This window comes from Elaeis guineensis, chromosome 4 (genome assembly GCF_000442705.2).
Source record: "Elaeis guineensis isolate ETL-2024a chromosome 4, EG11, whole genome shotgun sequence".
NCBI lineage: Eukaryota > Viridiplantae > Streptophyta > Magnoliopsida > Arecales > Arecaceae > Elaeis > Elaeis guineensis.
Genome location: NC_025996.2, coordinates 77,400,282 through 77,419,499, shown reverse-complemented (window position 1 = coordinate 77,419,499; position 19,218 = coordinate 77,400,282).

Genomic DNA, 19,218 nt, shown 5'->3' with positions numbered 1-19,218 from the left:
TAAAAAATGTTAGAATAACTTTTATTCATTAATCAATAACTTATATATAAAGAGAAACTCAATCGTCACACGATTGATTTTAGGACGCAATTCTCAACAACTCTCACTTTGACTAAAGCCAATCGGGATTGTATCTTATACCCATCTTCTATTTAAAATCATCGAACTCTTTGATCCCAAGAGCTTTAGTGAAGGGGTCAGCTAAGTTATCCTTTTCGTCGATCTTTTGAAGCTCGACGTCATCTCGATTTACAATCTCTCGCACCAGATGATAGCAGTACAGAACATGCAGCAGCATCTGATGCAGCATTATATTTTGCTTCACATATAAAATTGGTCACAGTATGTTGCTTGAAACTCTTCCAACAAATAGCTCTTCCATTCAAGATAAATCACAGCCCGACACACTTCTGCTGTCATCATAATCTGACTGAAAACTGAAATCAGTATATTCCATAAGTTTCAGATCAGTGTCTTTATAGATAAGTCTTTGGTCTTTAGTATCTCTCAAATACTTAAGAACTACTTTCGCAATCCTTCAATGCTTCTCACTCGAATCAGATTGGTACCTACTCACTATCTCTAGTGAATAGATCACATCTGGCCTCGTACATGTCATAGCGTACATGATAGATCTCACTATTGAAGCATATGGTATTCTACTCATGCGCTCTCTCTCCTCAGGAGTTGTCGGACAATCTTTCTTGGAAAGAGTAATTCCATGGCCTATTGAAAGATAGTCTTTCTTGAAATTATCCATGTTGAACTACTTTAACAAGGTATCAACGTACGTGGATTGGGACAATCCAAGCAACCTTTTAGATCTATTCCTATAGATTTTCATCCCTAAGATGTAGGATGCTTCTCTCAAGTTCTTCATTGAGAACTGTGATAATAACCATAGCTTTACACTCTGCAAAGCTGAGATGTTATTTTTTGGTAATAGTATGTCATTCATATATAGCACAAGGAAGATGATTACAGAATCGAAAGTCCACTTATAGACGTAAGCTTTTCTCTGTTCCTAACAAAGCTATACGTTTTGATCACCTTATCAAAATGCATGTTCCAACTCCTAGATGCCTGCTTAAGTCCATAAATAGACCTATTCAGCTTGCATACTTTCGACTCATTAGTGGATGTGAACCCTTCAGGTTGTATCATATACACTTCTTCTTCTAGCTCCCCATTAAGAAAAGCGATTTTGACATCTATTTGCCAGATCTCATAATCTAAGTGTGCAGCGATAGCAAGTATAATCTAGATGGACTTGAGCATTGCCATAGGAGAGAACATCTCATCATAGTCAATACCATAATGCTGACGGTAATTTTTGACAACTAGATGGGCTTTATAAGTCTCTACCTTTTCATCCACTCCTCTTTTACTCTTGAAAATCTATTTACACCATATGAGTTTTATCTCTTCAGATGGATCAACTAGTGTCCATACACCATTGATCTCTATGGACTCCATCTTGAACTTCATGGCCTCAAGCCATTTCTGAAAGTCGGGCCTTTGCATGGCCTCCATATAGGTGATCGAATCCTCTTCGTTCTCATCAAGTTCAATGGGATCACCATCCTGGACCAAGAAATCGTAGTATCTGTCTGGCTGATGCGGTATTCTACCAGATCTCTTTAATGACGCCTCTACTGACTCCAAATTTGATTCATTAATCAAATCTAATTTTGTGTGTGTCGGTCCTTCCACCTTATGAACTTCATTAAGTTCAAATTTACGGGCATTAGCTCCTTCACCAAGGAACTCTTTTTTCAAAAAGACTATTCGACTGCTGACAAATATCTTTTGCTCTACAGCAAGGTAGAAGTAGTACCCTTTAGTTTTCTTTGAGTATCCTATGAACAAACATCTATCGAACTTCGATCCAAGCTTATCTGTCTTTAAATGCTTGACATAAGCTGGACACCCCCAGATCCTAAGGTGTGAGAGCATCGGCTTACGCCCAATCCATATCTCATATGGTGTTTTATCGACAGATTTGTTAGGTACCTTATTTAAAATATAGCAGGCAATTTTTAGAGAATATCTCTAAAAAGAGATTGGCAGACTCACAAAGCCCATCATGGATCGAACCATGTCTAACAAGGTTCGATTTCTCCTCTCCGATATTCCATTATATTGTGGTGTTCCAGAAAGGGTCTACTGTGAGAAAATCTTATTCTCTTTTAGATATGTCAGAAACTCACTGGTGAGATATTCACTATCTCGGTCTGATCGAAGGGTCTTAATACTCTTTTCAGTCTATTTCTCTACTTCAGCACGAATCATTTGAATATTTCAAATGATTCTAACTTATACTTCATAAGATAGACATACTCATACCTCGATAAATTATTTGTAAACATAATGAAGTAGAAGTATCCTCCTCTGACACTTATATTCATAGATCTGTATACATAAGTATGTATTAGACCTAGGACATCATTGGCTCTTTCACCTTTTTTCTTAAAAGATGATTTAGTCATCTTACTAAGTAGATAGGATTTACAGGTTAGTAATGATTCACAATCATCTATCTCAAGGACACGTTCCTTGATCAATCTGTCAATCCTATTCTTGTTCACATGACCAAGCCTATAATACTAAAGGTAGAATTTACTGACATTATCTAACTTAGGGTATTTACTAGCTGTGTATATTATACTAACTGACCATGATATTATGTATATGCTAGGTTTTAATTATCCATGCATAATTATAGTATCATTCATAATAATATCATAAAATTATCTTTTATTATAAACTTGTAATTAAGTTTGGCCAAAAGGCCTACAGAGATGACATTCATCTAACATGACACTACTGGACTCGAAGACAAGCTGCAAAGTTTTCAAAATCAGAACTAAAATAAGACTTCTATCTCCAACATTAAGGAACCGCTCACCTTCTCAAAACTTCCTATTTACCTGCAGTCCCTGCAATGAATTACATATATTAATAGGACTTTCGGTATTCAATACCCAAATAGTAGTATCACAAATAGAGAAATTACATGGAGTTATCATATAAGTATCTTGTGAAGCAACTGTTTACTTCTTTCTCTTATTTTTAGGTCTGTTTGGGTCAAGGATAGCTATATAAGAAGGATAATTTTTTTTTCAATGATCCAGCTTCTTACAGAAGAAGTACTTTATCTGACTCTTGTCAACTTTTGACGGTTTACTCTGCTTAGGATTAGCGGCATAAGATTTTGTACCTTCTTTTTTCCTCTCCTAGAGGATCGATATCCTATAGATGAACCTCTCAATAAATTTACTGGCTCCTTCTGGAGCTGGTGATCCTTCTCAAAAGTCTGCAGTAATCCTAGCAAACTATGGTAGTTCACCACAGGCTTCGTCATTCTATAATGACTGAGAAAGGATAAGTAAGATTTCGATAGCGAATTAAGAATAGCATTCTTGCCTAACTGTTTATGTAATGGAAAGTTAAGTTTGCTAAGATATTCAATCTACTCAATCATGTACAATACTTGATCGGTGACTAAAGCTTCCTCTCGTATACGAACATTGAACACTGTGCAAGAGGTTTTGTGTCTCTCCACATCCTCATGGGTGCCGAAGGACTTATTTAACATTTGAATAATCTCCTCAGGCTATGCATCCTCGAACTTATGGCTAAGTTTGTCATTCATAGCTGCCCTCATCACACAATGCACAGTCGTGTGGTCATTAAGCCACTTCATGTAAGTATCTCTTGCGGCATGAGGAGCGTTGGCTGTAAGTTCTTCAGGTGCCTCGTTCGTAAGGATGCATAAAATCTTCTCGTGCTCCAACATGATTTTCTACTTTCAATACAAGCTTTCGAAGTTGGGTCCGGTGAGCTTATCGCTATCCAACAGTAAATAGAGGGATAGTATGTTGGTCATAACTAAAAAAAAATATAAGCCTATTAGTATATGAATTACTTTTAGTCTTGATGACATGGACTTTAGTCTAAAGGTCCTCCCACTATTTTTATGAATTGGTAGCCTCTACCTCCAAATCAAAGAATTACACTAATTTCTTAGCGGATACTAGAATCCACACGGACTACATTCGGGCTCGAGTGTGGCTCGACCTGAAGGAACCAGATCTAGGGTTTCAAGATTAGATCTTAAAACTTTTTCAAGATCAGGCAGCGAAAGATTAAAATAAATCAAAAATTTATCTCATAAAATTAGAGAATCCCTAGATCTAAGATCCTATTACATGATTATTACATGGTATTAAATCAAAAATTAAAATATAAAAAAGTAAGAACTACATATTGATCATATCAACATGTTTCTATACTACATCTAATGTATGTAAAATATAAGAGATCAAATCTATTAACTTGCAAGTTAGACGTCCTAACTTTGCTGATCTGGGCTTGAGGATGATGTTCTGAGCCGCACATGTATCCGACTTCTAAGAGTCATCCACATGAGCTCACGAATCATGATCAGAAGTTTTGATCCAGAAAATCAGCACAGTATGCTAGTACTGCGCTGATCCTTCTTCGATGGTCGATCAGATGCCTCCTTCTTGATTTGGACTCTTTCAAAGATGAAAAGTAGGAGAAGGAGTTTTAGATGAGATACTCTTAGAAAACTTACAGATGGAGGAAGGGAAGGGATGAACCCAGCAACTCTAGAAGAAGACCCTCTTTTTCTTCTCTTTGCTCTAACCCAGACACCTAGTTTTGTGTCTATTAGATCTCCATGCCCCAAGACTCTTTCTCCTTGATTTTTTGACACCATAAAGGTCTCTCAATGCTCTATGTTTTAAAAAAATTTCATAAAAAAATTTATTTTAAATAGAGAGATATGAAGAGTCCTTGTCTAGGTCAAATAACTAGTCAAAGATTATCCAAACAAGGCAAGACAAGGGGTGCCCAACTCTTGAGTGTCCCCTCCTTCTTTTTCTATCGTGGACCACCAGAAAAGGGTTCATATTATATTCTATAAAAGTCACAACAATCTCAAAAAAAATCTGAGTAAAATCAGTGCCATAAGGAAAGAGTTTTGGTTTCCTAAAACTCTATCTCATAGAATTTGAAATCCAAACTGATTCCTACTTTGACTTGATCCACACCACATTTCATGTAAGAGAGAAAGAGAGGAGAGTTTTAGGCATGCGTGAAGACCTGAGGGAGAGGGTTTTATCATACAAAATAAGAGAGAGTGGGCATGGGATAAGAGAGAGGGGGCGTGGGGGGCTAAGGTGGCGCAAGGTGGAATCTTAGTCTTACTAGGATTCAATCTATGACTTGTTCAAATTTGATTTTTCAAACCAAATCAAACCAAAACCAAATCAACCTAATTAAAATAAGTCTTAATCCAATTAAGAGTCTAATTTAATCAGATTAAATTAGATTTAAATTAGATTTAATTTTTTAATCAAATTAAAAATTAGGTTGACCCAAGTCTTATTTGAACTAGGACTAGTTTTTCCTTGGACTTGGCTTATCCAATAAACCGATTGGACTTGATCCAATCAAGCTCAAACTAAATCTAATTAAATTATATTTAATTAGACTTAATTTTAGTCCTTTGACTTAATCAAATTAAGTCAATTAGCAATTGAATTACTAATTGATCCTCCTGCAACACTTGCACTAGGTTAAATGTCAATCGTATTGATTGTTTAACCCTAGAATGATTCTTAATCGTTGATCAACTATCCAATCAGATTATAAACTCTAATGTATGTAACCTCATAGGTCTGAACTTAAGTCAGTAGCATAGGAATAAATTTTTATACCAATCGAAGTGACCATCTAGCAATGGTACCCGACGGTCGGATAGGTCGAATGTGTAGAACAACATCCTTAGAACCCATGCGGATATAGTTTTCATATAATTCATCCTCTTGACCAAAATATTCATAGGATATCTCAGAGTTCAATTGTCAACTCTGATCAAGTTATCCACATTATATTTCAAAATATCAAATCCATCTGATGGATTACCCTGGTCAAGGTTTTGCAAAATTGAAATACAGCGACTCATTCTTCTCCAACTCTTGGAGTGGTCAATCCCATCTTGATCACACTCTGACTTTGCAAGTACTTGACTGTGCCCAGAAGCCTTCCGTTATTGAATTAGAAATTCAGTTAGTCCAGTACCAAAGCACAGTGAGTTGCTTGCAAGTCATTGAGGCAATCTCAGGTCTAAGGGACACTTATACCTATATCCCATCAGAGATATTCTCGATAGCAAAATGCTCTAGAGTTGGTCATGTTCAATGATGATGTACCCTTACATCTCACCTGTATGCCATACTAGTGTCTATATACTTTTGGTTAAGAGGACAACCAACCCATATGGCCTACAGTGACCTATGCTCGATAGAGGCTATCGTCCTTATTAACAGCCTATCATTTGGTCGTGAACAGTTTTAAGGACTAATCGATAAATCCTCTCTTTATCGAACCTAAATAGTTCTAAGGACTTCGTCACAACAACAGAGTTCATTAGAAGATGAAAACTTATGATGAAAATGCTAAAAATATATTTTATTTATTAACAAATCAATTACCATACTTGGTTGCTCAACCGTCAACAGGCTGACGATTAGCATTTGGGACATATTTTCCAACATGACCAACTCTAGTGCATCCATGGGTAGGTTTATAACCAATTGTTTGTCTAAACAACTTTTAGCAATTAGATTTTGCCTCAGGCTTTCCTTCAGCAGACGTGTGGCGCTTCCACTGAAAATCTCAATTAGGTCCAACCATTAACACAATACACCAAGTGCATCCAACAAATGAATATCCAGGCCCGAGTGTGGCTCAACCAATCTGAGCATTGATCTGAAGGTATATCATGATAGTCATATGATGAATGATAATTTCAATATGTAATAGACGCCAAGCGTGTGGCACCTCCAATACCTATTTGGAATATTGGACTCATTATCATGCACCTTAATAGTAGGCTATGACCAAATTATCTCATAACTTTATCATTTTATGGACCTAATAATTTAGAGAATTTGATTTCATTGATTTGAGAATAAGAGAAGAAGATGACCTGCAAGCTACAAATCCTTCCACTGACTTCACCAAGTCATGTAGGGGATTAGACACAAGCTGGTTTAAAGACATCTAAATCAATCACATTGATTCACCTTAATGGCATGAGTCTACACAAATCAATTAGTGACCTAATCAAAATATAATCTACCATGTTGTTAGGTAAGTGAGATCAGTGGAAGGGATGTACCCTTAACTCACTGTAGATGCATCTAGGTGAATAGCTTCCAATTAAAAATCACTTTATTGAATCTGCCAAACTTACCTTAAACATCAATTGGTTAATTAGTTTTGATTTGATCCACCAAAAGATTCAGGCTCCACCATGGAGCCATGATCATGGTCCATTTATTAAGATCAAACACATGGACTTGATCAAACTTCAACTATTGAGATTGGTCTAGAAAAATTTTGACCAATCTAATTCAACACTTGATTAGATTTAATCAATTTTTTCACTTCGTCCATATGTGTTTCTAACCCTAGGTCTAACCCATTAGAAGGACTTGATTTTAAGCTAACCCACTGCCTATTATTTTATGTGATATCTTAATAATCTTCAATTCTTAAATCTAAATTATTCAAAGCTTAATTTATAATTAAGTATATAAAATATGTGTTCAATCTGTAAAACTATTCTACAAGGGTTTCAGATGAAGCATACCATATATTTTAATTCATAAAAATAATTTTTTATAATAAGTTTAACAATTAAACATGCATAGGTATGATCTAAACTTCATACATACATCTCATGCATCATGATAACTTTTAGATCAATACCAATTATATCTTATGTAACATGCAATTCAGATTTAAAATAATTTTATATTTAAATTTTATCTTATTATAATGAATCATAAATTACTTTAGATCTAATCTAAATATATTTATGATCAAAATAATATATAAAAATTTATTTGCTTTTCTTCTTCATAAAATTGGATCACAATGATACCCCTACATGTCATAAGAGAACCCATCGAATAGGCAAAAGAGAGATTAATCTCTTCAATCTCATATGACCGAACGATCTGATGATCTCATCAATCTGAGTACTAGGCTACTAAGATCTAAAATCTAATTTCATATATAATCACATCAACATATAATTATTAATAAAATAATTTTATATCATAAATATATCTTTGATCTTATCAATTATGTTCTTCATCTAATCTAATTAGATTTGATACATCATATACATCATATCAGATTTGAAATAGATCTTATACTAATTATAAAATATTAATTTTAAATTTAATATCATATAAAAAATTAATTAGATACAAACATGAATGCATAAGGAATAAATTTATGATAAAATCTATTTTCACGTGTGCTGAATTTTGATAGGATTCAGATCTAAATATCCATCAAAATAGATCCAATTTAGATCTAAAATAAACTCTACTTTATTATAAAAATAAAAATATTAATATTTTATTAAAATAAATTTAAAATAGATTTTAATTCATATTATTATTCTATCAAAAATTCAGCAACAACTGAATTGTGTTATAACAAACTTATAACAACCTTAATCAACAATTGATCAGGCTCATCTATTCCAAATAAAATTAGATAAAAAATTTTATATAAATAGATTTAAATCAAATTTAATATCTTATAAAAAATTTTAATTATATCTTATGTAATTAATCTCAAAAAATTTAATTATGCATGCATGTATTTCAGACCTGCTCTGATACCAATTGAAGGGAAGGGAAACTGTTTCTCTTCGGATGATCCATGTTGCATCTAAATTTTTTTTTATTAATATATATGAATAAAAATTAAATTTTTATCTGATTAGTAGTAGAACAAAAATTAAATCTCAAATAATTTGAATTAAATTTTCATAGAGGCCTGGAAGTGCAGACCCTCTACTTCGCATGCATGCTAGATGCCGTAGGAAAGTGGGATGAACTCTGATCTTCACAATTCAATCAAATGAGGGAGGAGATGTGCTGGTATGACACCTCACACCACAGGTGGGATGTCCAAGAAGGGCCCACACCCAAGGGAGGAGGGGCGGCACCAAAGGGGAGAGGTTAAGGAGAAGAAGAAGGGCTTCTCTCTTCATATGCCTCTCTCTCTTTCTCTCTTCTCTCAATCTGATTTGTTTGCTATTTCTTATGCATCTATAGGTAGAGACCCTCTCTATTTATAGATGAATCTTATGACCCAATAAGTATAGGAATCCTAACTCAAATCTAACTTGAATCAGTCCAATAGTCATGAAAGAAGGATTCCTACATGAGATAGAATTGCCATCATTTATGACAACCAAATTACATCCAATCCCTCACCCATATGGGATGCCCCAAACCAACACCATTCTAGGTATTGGTTGGCAAATATGAGAAGAAAATCTTAGTGCAAGAAGAATTTCTCATATCTCATCCAAAATGAGTTCGATTCGAATCCAATTCAAAGCTAGTTCGAAACAATTTTGAAAGACTAAATCTCAAACTTTTTAGGACTTTTGTATCAAGTCTAATTTAAATTTTGGATCCAATTAAGTCTAATTAATTTAAATCTAATCTAAAATTAATTAGCACTTAAATTCAATTTTTTATATGCTCTATGGATCATAAATCAGAAACTGTTCATCCTCGGGATCGAACTTGAACCTCATGTGTAGTGGTAGCTAGACATAGTCAACTTTTTAATACCGTTTGACCCATAATTTAATTCTCAATCAAGTTAGCTTATATATTCAATCAAGTCAAGTACTTTCAAATTGGACATATAAACATAGGTCAATTCCTTCTTACTTTGTCTGACTTGTATACGTGACTTCATAGGTTCAACACTAAGCCGGTAGCATAGGAATCAATTTCTGTACTCATCGAGATACCATCTAGCAATGGTTCCTAACATCCAAATATGTTAAATTATCACAAAAAAATATTTCAGAACCCATACACATGGTTACCACATAACTCATCTTTTTGACCTTGAATGCTCTAGGATGGTCTCAGGTTAATGTCAACCAAAATTGCTTCATCCACATTGTATTTTAACCTTTCAAATCTATCTCATAAATTATCCTGATCAAGATTTTGCAAAATTGAAATACAGCAATACATCAACTTCAATAATCTGGAGGCATCAATCCCATCTTGATCCACACACAGACTTTATAAGTACTTGACTGTATCTAGTAGCCTTCCGTCACTTTATTAGAAATTCAGATAGTTCGGCACTAAAGCACAGTGAGATGCTTACAAGTCATTATGGTGATCTCAGGTCAGAAGGATACTTATACTCATGTGCTTTGCGAGCAGCTTTTGACAGCAGAATACTCAGCAGATGAGTCACTTATTCCATGATGATGTATTCTTACATCTCACCTGTATGCCATATCAGTGTCACCACACTCCTTGGTTAAGAGGACAACCAACCCATATGGTATACAATGACCTCCACTCGATAAACATCATCATTTTGTAATGACATATCATTTGGTCATGAACATGTTTAAAAACTATATGATAAATCTTCTTTTTATCACACACTAGCATAGTTCTAAGGACTTCATCATAGTACAAGAGTGTAAGAAAGATATAACTTTATGATGAAAAATATCAAAATAATTTTTATTCATTAATTAATAACTCATATATAAAAAAAAAATTAATCATCATATGATTGATTTTAGGACACAATTCTCAACAATAAGATCCTAGACTTAGTTAAATCTGAGTCAATTTCAGTCTATGAATCATACTTTCAAGAAAAAGTGGCTAGTTTACCCTTTATGGGATAAGTGGAAAGGACCACTGAGTTACCAGCCCTGGTACACACCGACGTGTGTGGTCTATTTGATGTGTAGGTCAGGGATGGTTATAGCTATTTCATTATCTTTACTAATGATATATCATGGTACGAATATGTATTTTTCATGAAACACAAGTCTGAAGCCTTTGAAAGATTCAGAGAATTCAGACATGAGGTAGAGAAGCAAATAGGTAAACCCATCAAAGTCCTTCGATCTGATCGAGAAAAAAAATACCTAAGTACTGAATTTCTGAAATATCTTAAACAGAACAGCATAGTCTCTCAATGGACTCCTCCTGACATACCTCAACTCAGTGGGATATCCAAAAGGAGAAATAGAACTGTTGGTGCAAAAATCCACCGGCGTCAGAGAAGCTGGAGTCGAAGGAGCCACGGTCGCCATCGGAACCTACAAAGAAAGTCTAAACCGAAGTTGGGGGTACTCCGACAAGACCCTCCGACGCTCAAGTCAGTTCTCTGCCTCAACAAGAATGGAGTGCTCGAACGGAAATTTTAGCAGAGTTTCAAGATAGAAATTAGAGCTTAGAGAATAATGTATATGGGGTCTCCTTTTTATAGGCGGAGGGTGCAACAGACTGATAGCGACGTTCGTAACTGCCTGGTAGTGGGCCGTTTGGGGTCAGGAGGAGTTTGTTATGAAAAGTGGTGGAGTGGAGTCGTGGCTATCACCGGGGCCTACCAAGTGGAGTCTGTTGTGGGGAGTGGAGCAGTGTTCATTGTCGTGACTTGCCAGAGAGTGGTGGAGCTGTGTGAAATCCATCGCAGGAAGTGGAGCAGAGTCGTGGCCATTACTATGGCCTGCCAGGGAGCGGTGAAGCCACATGGAATCCATCACAGGGAGTGGAGCAGAGTCGTGGCCATTACTGTGACTCACCAGAAAGTCCAGACCCATCGGCTGAAGCTCGGTTGAGGTGTCTGACGGAGAGAGGTAGCTATCCACCTGAGAGGAGCTCGGATGTTGCTGGCGAGCCTTCTACCATTGGGTGCCTTGGGTGTTAATACTGCAGGCGAGGGCCACTTGCTGTAGGAGCTCTGTCAGAGGCTTTCCATAGATGAAGTTCGGTTTCACACAGAATTCGATAGAGGGTCGACCGGTAGTGGCTGTCGGATGGTGCTGGAGAGGTTCATCCGCTGGAGGGGTCCGGTTACTGAATTTTGTGTGTCATAGGAGTTCGCCCGGAATCTGTACGCTACAGAAGTTCGGTCGGAGTTCGATCTCCGTAGAAGCCCGAATGTGGATCATTTGTTGAGGAATCTTGGCCAAAGCTTGCCCGCAATAGAAATCCGGAAGGAGTTCATCCTCAATGGAAGCTCGGGTGAAGGCTTACAGTGGGAATCCGACGCGGATCGCTTGTAGTAGAAACTTGAAGTAGACCGCTTGTAGTAGAAGCTCGGAGAAGATCGTTCGCGGTAGAAGTTCGGAGTCCGGACTTTGTAGGAGTTCGGATGGGGTCTACCTGCAATAGGAGTTCAGGGAAGAAGTCCGGCTCCCGTAGGAGTCCGGACGAAGACTACCTGCAGCCGAAGTTTGGGGAAGAAGTCCAGCTCCAGTAGGAGTCCGGATGAAGACTACCTGCAGTCGGAGTTTGGGGAAGAAGTTCGACTCCCATAGGAGTCCGGATGAAGACTACCTGCAGCCGGAGTTTGGGGAAGAAGTCCGGCTCCCGTAGGAGTCCGGATGAAGACTACTTGCAGCCGAAGTTTGGAGAAGAAGTCTGGCTCCCGTAGGAGTCTAGATGAAGACTACCTGCAGTCGGAGTTTGGGGAAGAAGTTCGGCTCCCGTAGGAATCCGGATGAAGACTACCTGCAGTCGAAGTTTGGGGAAGAAGTCCAGCTCCCGTAGGAGTCCGGACAAAGACTACCTGCAGCTGGAGTTTGGGGAAGAAGTTCGGCTCCCGTAGAAGTCCGGACGAAGACTACCTGCAGTCGGAGTTTGGGGAAGAAGTCTGGCTCCCGTAGGAGTCCGGACGAAGACTACCTACAGCCGGAGTTTGGGGAAGAAGTCTGGCTCCCGTGGGAGTCTGGACGAAGACTAGAAGGCGGTCGACCACCGCAGAAACTTAGGTGGAGTTCGTCCGTTGTGGAGAATCCGATCGACACTGGTGGGAGTTTATCCATCGACAGAACTTGGGAATGTTGCGGAGGCTCGGCCACCGAAGCGGTTCAGAAAGATGTTGTCGAAGGTCGACGTCGGTAGAATCCCTGGAGGGTCACTTCTGACACGAACTTCAGCTGGGAGGTATTTTATACCCAACACCAGTCTCCTTACTTTCGAGTTCGAATTTTGAATGAAGGAAGTACAGAGAAATTTTTACAGTCGAAGTTGCCCCCTTGAATCCTGCGCACGATCGTCCTTGGAAGTCCTGGTATTTAATGCGCGCGTGCTGGAGTCTTTTCAAATTGGGGCGATCCGAAGAGTCCTTTCGGAATTCCCGTTGGAGCATTGTCCCAGGTACGATGCAGTAATGGCTTTGTCACCTGTCAGCCGTTGTTAGCCACCTGCCGCGGCGAGTGGGGCACGTGGCGAGCATGGGTCGGCCTGGGGAGATCCGTGATCATTATAGTGCCGGATCTCAGGGTCTATTTAAACCTGCCTTTCCGCCTCAAGGAGTCTCATTCTGCCTGAAAGTTCTGTCGGTGTCTGCCTTCTCTCCGAGAGCTCTGACCTTCCTTGGCATCCACTTTGGCCCTAGGCGTCCTTCGAGTCATCCCAATCCTTGCACCTCTGTATCCTTCGGAGTGACTTAGGTTAGTCCCAGAACTTTCGTTCCTTTTCTTGCTATCTAGGTGCCCCTTCTCCTCTATTTTTCCTCTGCCGCATTCCTTTGGTTTGGTCCCCCGTGAACCTTTCGCCTCTTATTTCGTCTGATTTCTCTAGGATTTTTAGGGTTCTTGTTTGAAATATCTTCTGGCACCTCCGCCTCTAGCGGTTCCAGGAGCTCATCCGCCTCAGTCCCCCAGAACCCTCATACTATAGATGAACCCACATCTAGGGCTGGGTCTCGTCCAGTTTTTGCGCCGGGCGCCATTCCCTATTCTCTGACTCTGGATGAACTTTTACTGATAAAGGTTCAGTATGGAGTTCCTCCAGAGTACGAGTTCGAGCTTCCTGGTCCCGCCGACCGGGCTAGCACCCCTCCACCTGGCCATTTCTGCCTGTACCAGGAGGCCTTCCGTGCTGGGCTCCACCTCCCGCTTCCGCCCTTCGTCGTCGCTCTTTTCCATTTTTTAGACATTTCTTTAGCTTCAGTCGCATCGAATTCCTTTAGGTTTTTGATAGAGTTTCTCTCCCTTTGCCACGTAGTCAAAGTTCAGCCATCTCTTTCTTTGTTTAGGTATTTTTACACCTTCAAGTGCCACCCCTCGGCAAAGAACTGGTGGTACTTCTCTCCCCAGTTCGGCAAGAAGGGGTTGCTGAAAGGTGCTCCCTCTTCAATCCATAACTGGAAGGGGAAGTACCTCTACGTCCAATGTCCACCTTAAAGCTGGATTGCCCCCTTGGGGCTCCCTGAGGGACTCTGTCCGTCGGGCTCCTAGCCTAGGGGAGGATGACCTTCAGGCCGCTCGGAAGCTTCTTAGTTATCCAACTCCTTCCCTTCCCAATCTTCTGAGGGAGCAGTTTTTGTTCAACATCGGCTTGAGCCCCTTGGATCCTGCGAGTATTCCATCTTTCCTTTCTTCTTCTTTCTTTTTTTTTTTTCAAGAATGGATGCCGAAGCAGCATGGATGCTTGCCAGGGGCCTCAAGGTTCACAAAAGGAAAGGCACCGCGGCCTCCGGATCGGCAAAGAAGGCCAGAACGGAAGAGACGAGCTCGGCCACGCCTGCCCAGGTGGTTCTCGCGATCGATGTTCCTTCAGACGCTGAGCCCCCGGCTCCCCGAGCCTCTTCAAGGAGTTCTCTCACTGAGGTTCCCGCCTCGGGGGCCCACTTCGAGGAGGTGTCAGGGGTTGAGAGGGGGAGGAGAAGGAAGACGGTGGCCCGTAGGGTGAGCGGCCGCAGAGCCGCCGTTGAAGAATCCCATGATTTTGAAGAAGAGCCGATGGAGAATCTCTTTAATGACAGGGACCTGATAAAGCGATTGGTCGATGGCTGCGTCCTGTCCGAAGTCATCCAGAGGATCATTCGCGTCGATCCCGAACAGCGGGTTTGGGACTCTCTAGGGTCCTTTCTTGAGGTAAACAGGTTCACTTTCCTCCTCCTCGCTCCTTCATTTAATTAATTCCTCAACTTTCATTCTGACCTCCTGGCCGCCCTTGCAGATCGGGCACCAGCTCCTTGCCAACATCGAGGCGACGAACCGGGTGAGGAGGGACGCTATCCAGGCAGAGGAGGGCCGCCGGACCGAAGCCATCTACCTCAAGGAAAAGGCTGCCGAGGTAGCCAACCTCTGAGAGGCCCTTGAGAAAGAAAAGCAGGCCTCGGAGGAGATGGTGAGGAAGGCAGAGGCCGAGGTAGCCAATTTGACAAAGCAGATTCTGGTTCTGGTCTCGGAGGCCAGGGTCCAAGCAGTGGAGAAGTTCAAGGTCTATACGGAGATGAGGGACCTGAACGTCAAGTTCGGCCAAGATGTGTTCATCAAAGGCTTCGAGCTCTGCCAAGAGAAGATGGTCAGAAAATTTCTCGAGCTCGACCTCAACTTCTTGGATGAGGCGTCTGAAGATGAAGTCGGGCCCTCTCCTACTGCCACCGCCACCGCAGCCTCCCATCTAAGAACACCGAGCTCCCCAACCCCTACTTCAGAGGTCTGAGACCTCTGACTTTGTATTTTTCTCTTACTGCAATTTTTCTTTTCCCTTTTATCTTTAAGAAATATTCAATCAATAAAATTGGGTTTCTCCTTATGGTGGGCTTCTCCACTCTCTTTTTTTTTTTCCTTTCTGCAATGAGACGCACCTTGACGCTTTTGTCTCTCAATGGCAGTGTCCTGCCGAAGTGCTTCCCTTGCCACAAGGAATTTCGCTGAAGTCCACGATCCAACATCTGGGGAAGAAAGTTCATCATTTAACAAAAAGGTCAAAAGAGATGGAGGGCGAACTTCACAGGTTGAGGGAGAGCCACTTTGAGGCCACCATGGAGGCCACCTACTTTCGAAACCTCCACGTGAAGGGGATTATGGAGTACAGTCGGAGGAAAGCAAACTTCGAGAAGGAGCTCGAGGAACATAAGAAGTGTGCCAGCGATCGATCTTGGGCTCAAGCTTCCAAGATCAGCTCTCTCAGAGTGGAGTTGTCGGCTGCATAGGAGAGGATCAGCCAGTTGGAAGGAAGCTCGTCCTGGCTTTCAACTCGGGCCGACTGCGACCGAGAATGGTCGAAGAAGTTCTCCGACCTTCAGCAACAGCTCCAGGATGCCGAGGCGAACTATAACGCATATCGGACCGACTGGTGCAAGCAGGTGGACGACTATAGGGGGAAGCTCAGGATGGTGACCAACGAGGTTGCCCGCCTTCAAAGGCAGTTATCTGAAGGAGCTCCGTTTGCTCCTATTCGGGATCCCGACGAACTCCAATCCCTGAGAGGAACCGTAGAAGAGCTATCCGTCACCCTTGGGGAGGGGAAGGCCGAGCTGCAGTAATTGAAGATCCAGCTGGTATACGAGCAGTAGGCAGTCAAAGATGCGGAGGCAGAATCCGAGGTCCTGAGAAAGAGGCACCGAGAGGCAGAGAACGAAAGCCAACGGCTTCATCAAAGGTACATGGAGATGCTAATGAGGGAGAAAGAATTGGAAGAAGAAGTCGAGAGCTTAATACATTCCCTGATGAGGGTCGAAGCCGAAAGTTCGAGGTCGGGGGAAGCCGGGCCCCCTTAGGGCTCTTCTTGGCCTTTCGTCCTTCTATGTGTCTTCCTTTGTCGTTTGTTTGTTTGTTTGTTGTTGTTTTTTTTTTTTTGACCTTTCGGGCTCTGTAATGCACACTTTGCTAACGAAATGAAAGGAAGATCTTTGTTACCTTGCCCCCACGTCGTGTTGGATTGTCGTCTGTCGGACTTCTTTCATTTTTTGTCCCATGTGATGTCGATGTTGTCCGAAGGTTCCTTGTTCATCTTTGTATCAGGTCATCATTGTCGAATTTCTTAAGTTTTTTGATTCATTCAATGTCGACCTCGTCCGAAGGTTCCTAGGCCTTGCCATGTTGATTCGCCTTTTCGTTCGTGACCGTAGATCTCTCTTTCTCTTTCTCCTACTTCACAGAAATGAGGTCCTTTGTGCCTTTGATATAGTTTGGCCTTCATTTTTTTTCGTTGGTGTAGTCTGCTGCTTTTCCTTCACATCTCCCTTCTCCTTTTAAGCAAGGGTTCCTCCTGATTTTTTATGGGGTAGCGGTAGCGTAGAAGGGCCATCGGGAAGGTTCTCTTCTTTCTTATCAGGTCTCGAATGGTCGGACCTTAGTTGGTGTCAGGGCGATGTTCTTCCCCTATTTCTGATGCAGTCAAACTCAACTCAGATTAGGATGAGGTTCTTCCCCTGCTCCTAATAGGGCTGTGGGAGCACATATGGGCATTGCAGGGCCTCTCCTCCCATCCGATCTCAGAGTAACCGGGCCTTCGACTTTGCTCATGTTAGGATGAGGTTCTCCTCCTATCCCTAACATGACTGTGGGGGCGCATACAGGCACTGTAGGGCCTCTCCCCCCATCCGATCTAAAAATAATCGGACCTTCGACCTTGCTCATGTTAGGACGAGGTTCTCCTCCTGTCTCTAACATGGCTGTGGGGGCGCATACGGGCGCTGTAGGATCTCTCCCCCCATCCAGTCTAAAAATAACCGGGCCTTCGATCTTGCTCATGTTAGGCGAGGTTCTCCTCCTGTCCATAACATGGCTGTGGGGGCGCATACGGGTGCTGTAGGACCTCTCCCTCCATCCGGTCTAAAAATAATCGGGCCTTCGACCTTGCTCATGTTAGGGCGAGGTTCTCTTCCTGTCCCTATTAGGTGTTGCTTTCGTTGTCTGAAGGGGTTATCCCTTATCATTACAAGTCCATGCCAAAAGGGAAAGATGTGCAAATCTGAAAGGAATCTTGATTTAAAGCGAAGTCGTTCGTAATACATTTACATGTTTTTTAAATCTCAGGACTGTAGAAGGTCTGCTCCCCATCAAGGTCCTCCAGAGACGGAGTTGATGATCCCAATTGGAGGTCGATCTCCGGGCTGCTCTTCCCTCCTCGACAGCTCAGGTTGCAGCAGGGCCCTTGGCCGATCTTCTCTACCGTCAGGCCAGCGTCGAATGAACCTGTCGAGCCAACCTCATCTGATGAGCTCCTCGATCTCATCTCGAAGCAGAATGCATTCCTCTGTGTCGTGGCCGTGGTCATGATGGTAGAGGCAGTACTTGTTAGGATTGCACTTCCCGGGATGTGTGCGCATCCTTTCTGGCCTTGGGAGCTGCTCTCTGACTTCCATTAGCACTTGGGTTTTCGATGCGTTGAGAGGGCATAGCTATAGAATCTTCCTGGAGGAGAGCCCCGCCGAACCTGGTGCTCTGGGCTTCTCTGTCTGCGTGCTCGGGGAGGAGTCTGGGCGCGCTTGTGCCCGGGAGGAGTTCGAGAACGTGGCTGAGCTTCTCTCGGCCCTTTTTCGACTGCGGGCTTACTCGAGTCTCCCGCCTGTCGCTCTCTCACGGTCTCTCATCCTTCATCTTGAAGGCTTCTTCTGCTCGGGCATACCCTTCGGCCCGAGCCAATAAATCAGCAAAATCTCTGGGGTACTTCTTTTTCAGGGAGAATAGAAGGTCGTTCTTTTGAAGGCCACCTTTCAGAGCGGCCATCATGACCGATTGGTCCAAGTTTCGAACCTCCAATACGGCGACGTTGAAACGGTTGACGTAAGCCCGAATGGACTCCCCCTCCCTCTGCTTGATGTTGATGAGGGACTCCGAACCCCTCTGGGGATGCCGGCTACTAACAAAATGAGCCACAAACTGGTGGCTCATCTGATCAAAAGAAAAGATGGTACCCAGCTGTAGTGTCGAGTGTCAGTTTCTTGTTGCTCCCTTCAAAGTGGATGGAAAAGCTTGGCACAGGATGGTGTCTGACGCGCCATGAAGTAGCATCATCATTCGAAAGGCCTCCAGGTGGTCAACTGGATCTGAAGTCCCGTCATAGCTTTCAAATTGAGGGAGCTTGAAGTTTGACGGGATCGATTCCTGTATGATCATTTGAGAAAAGGGAGAGTCAGTACAAATGTCCTCACCATAAGCTGGGGGAGCGTGGTGGAGTTCTTCAATCCATCGGTTCATCTCCTGGAGCCTCCAGTCCAGGAAATCTTCTCGACTACGGGTCTCGAGGGTCTTCTGGCTGAATGGAGGTAGAGATCTTCCAGGAGTAGAATCATGATCTGACTGAGGGCTCTCCACCCTCGGATTCATCTTTCCAGGAAAGATGGGGTGAC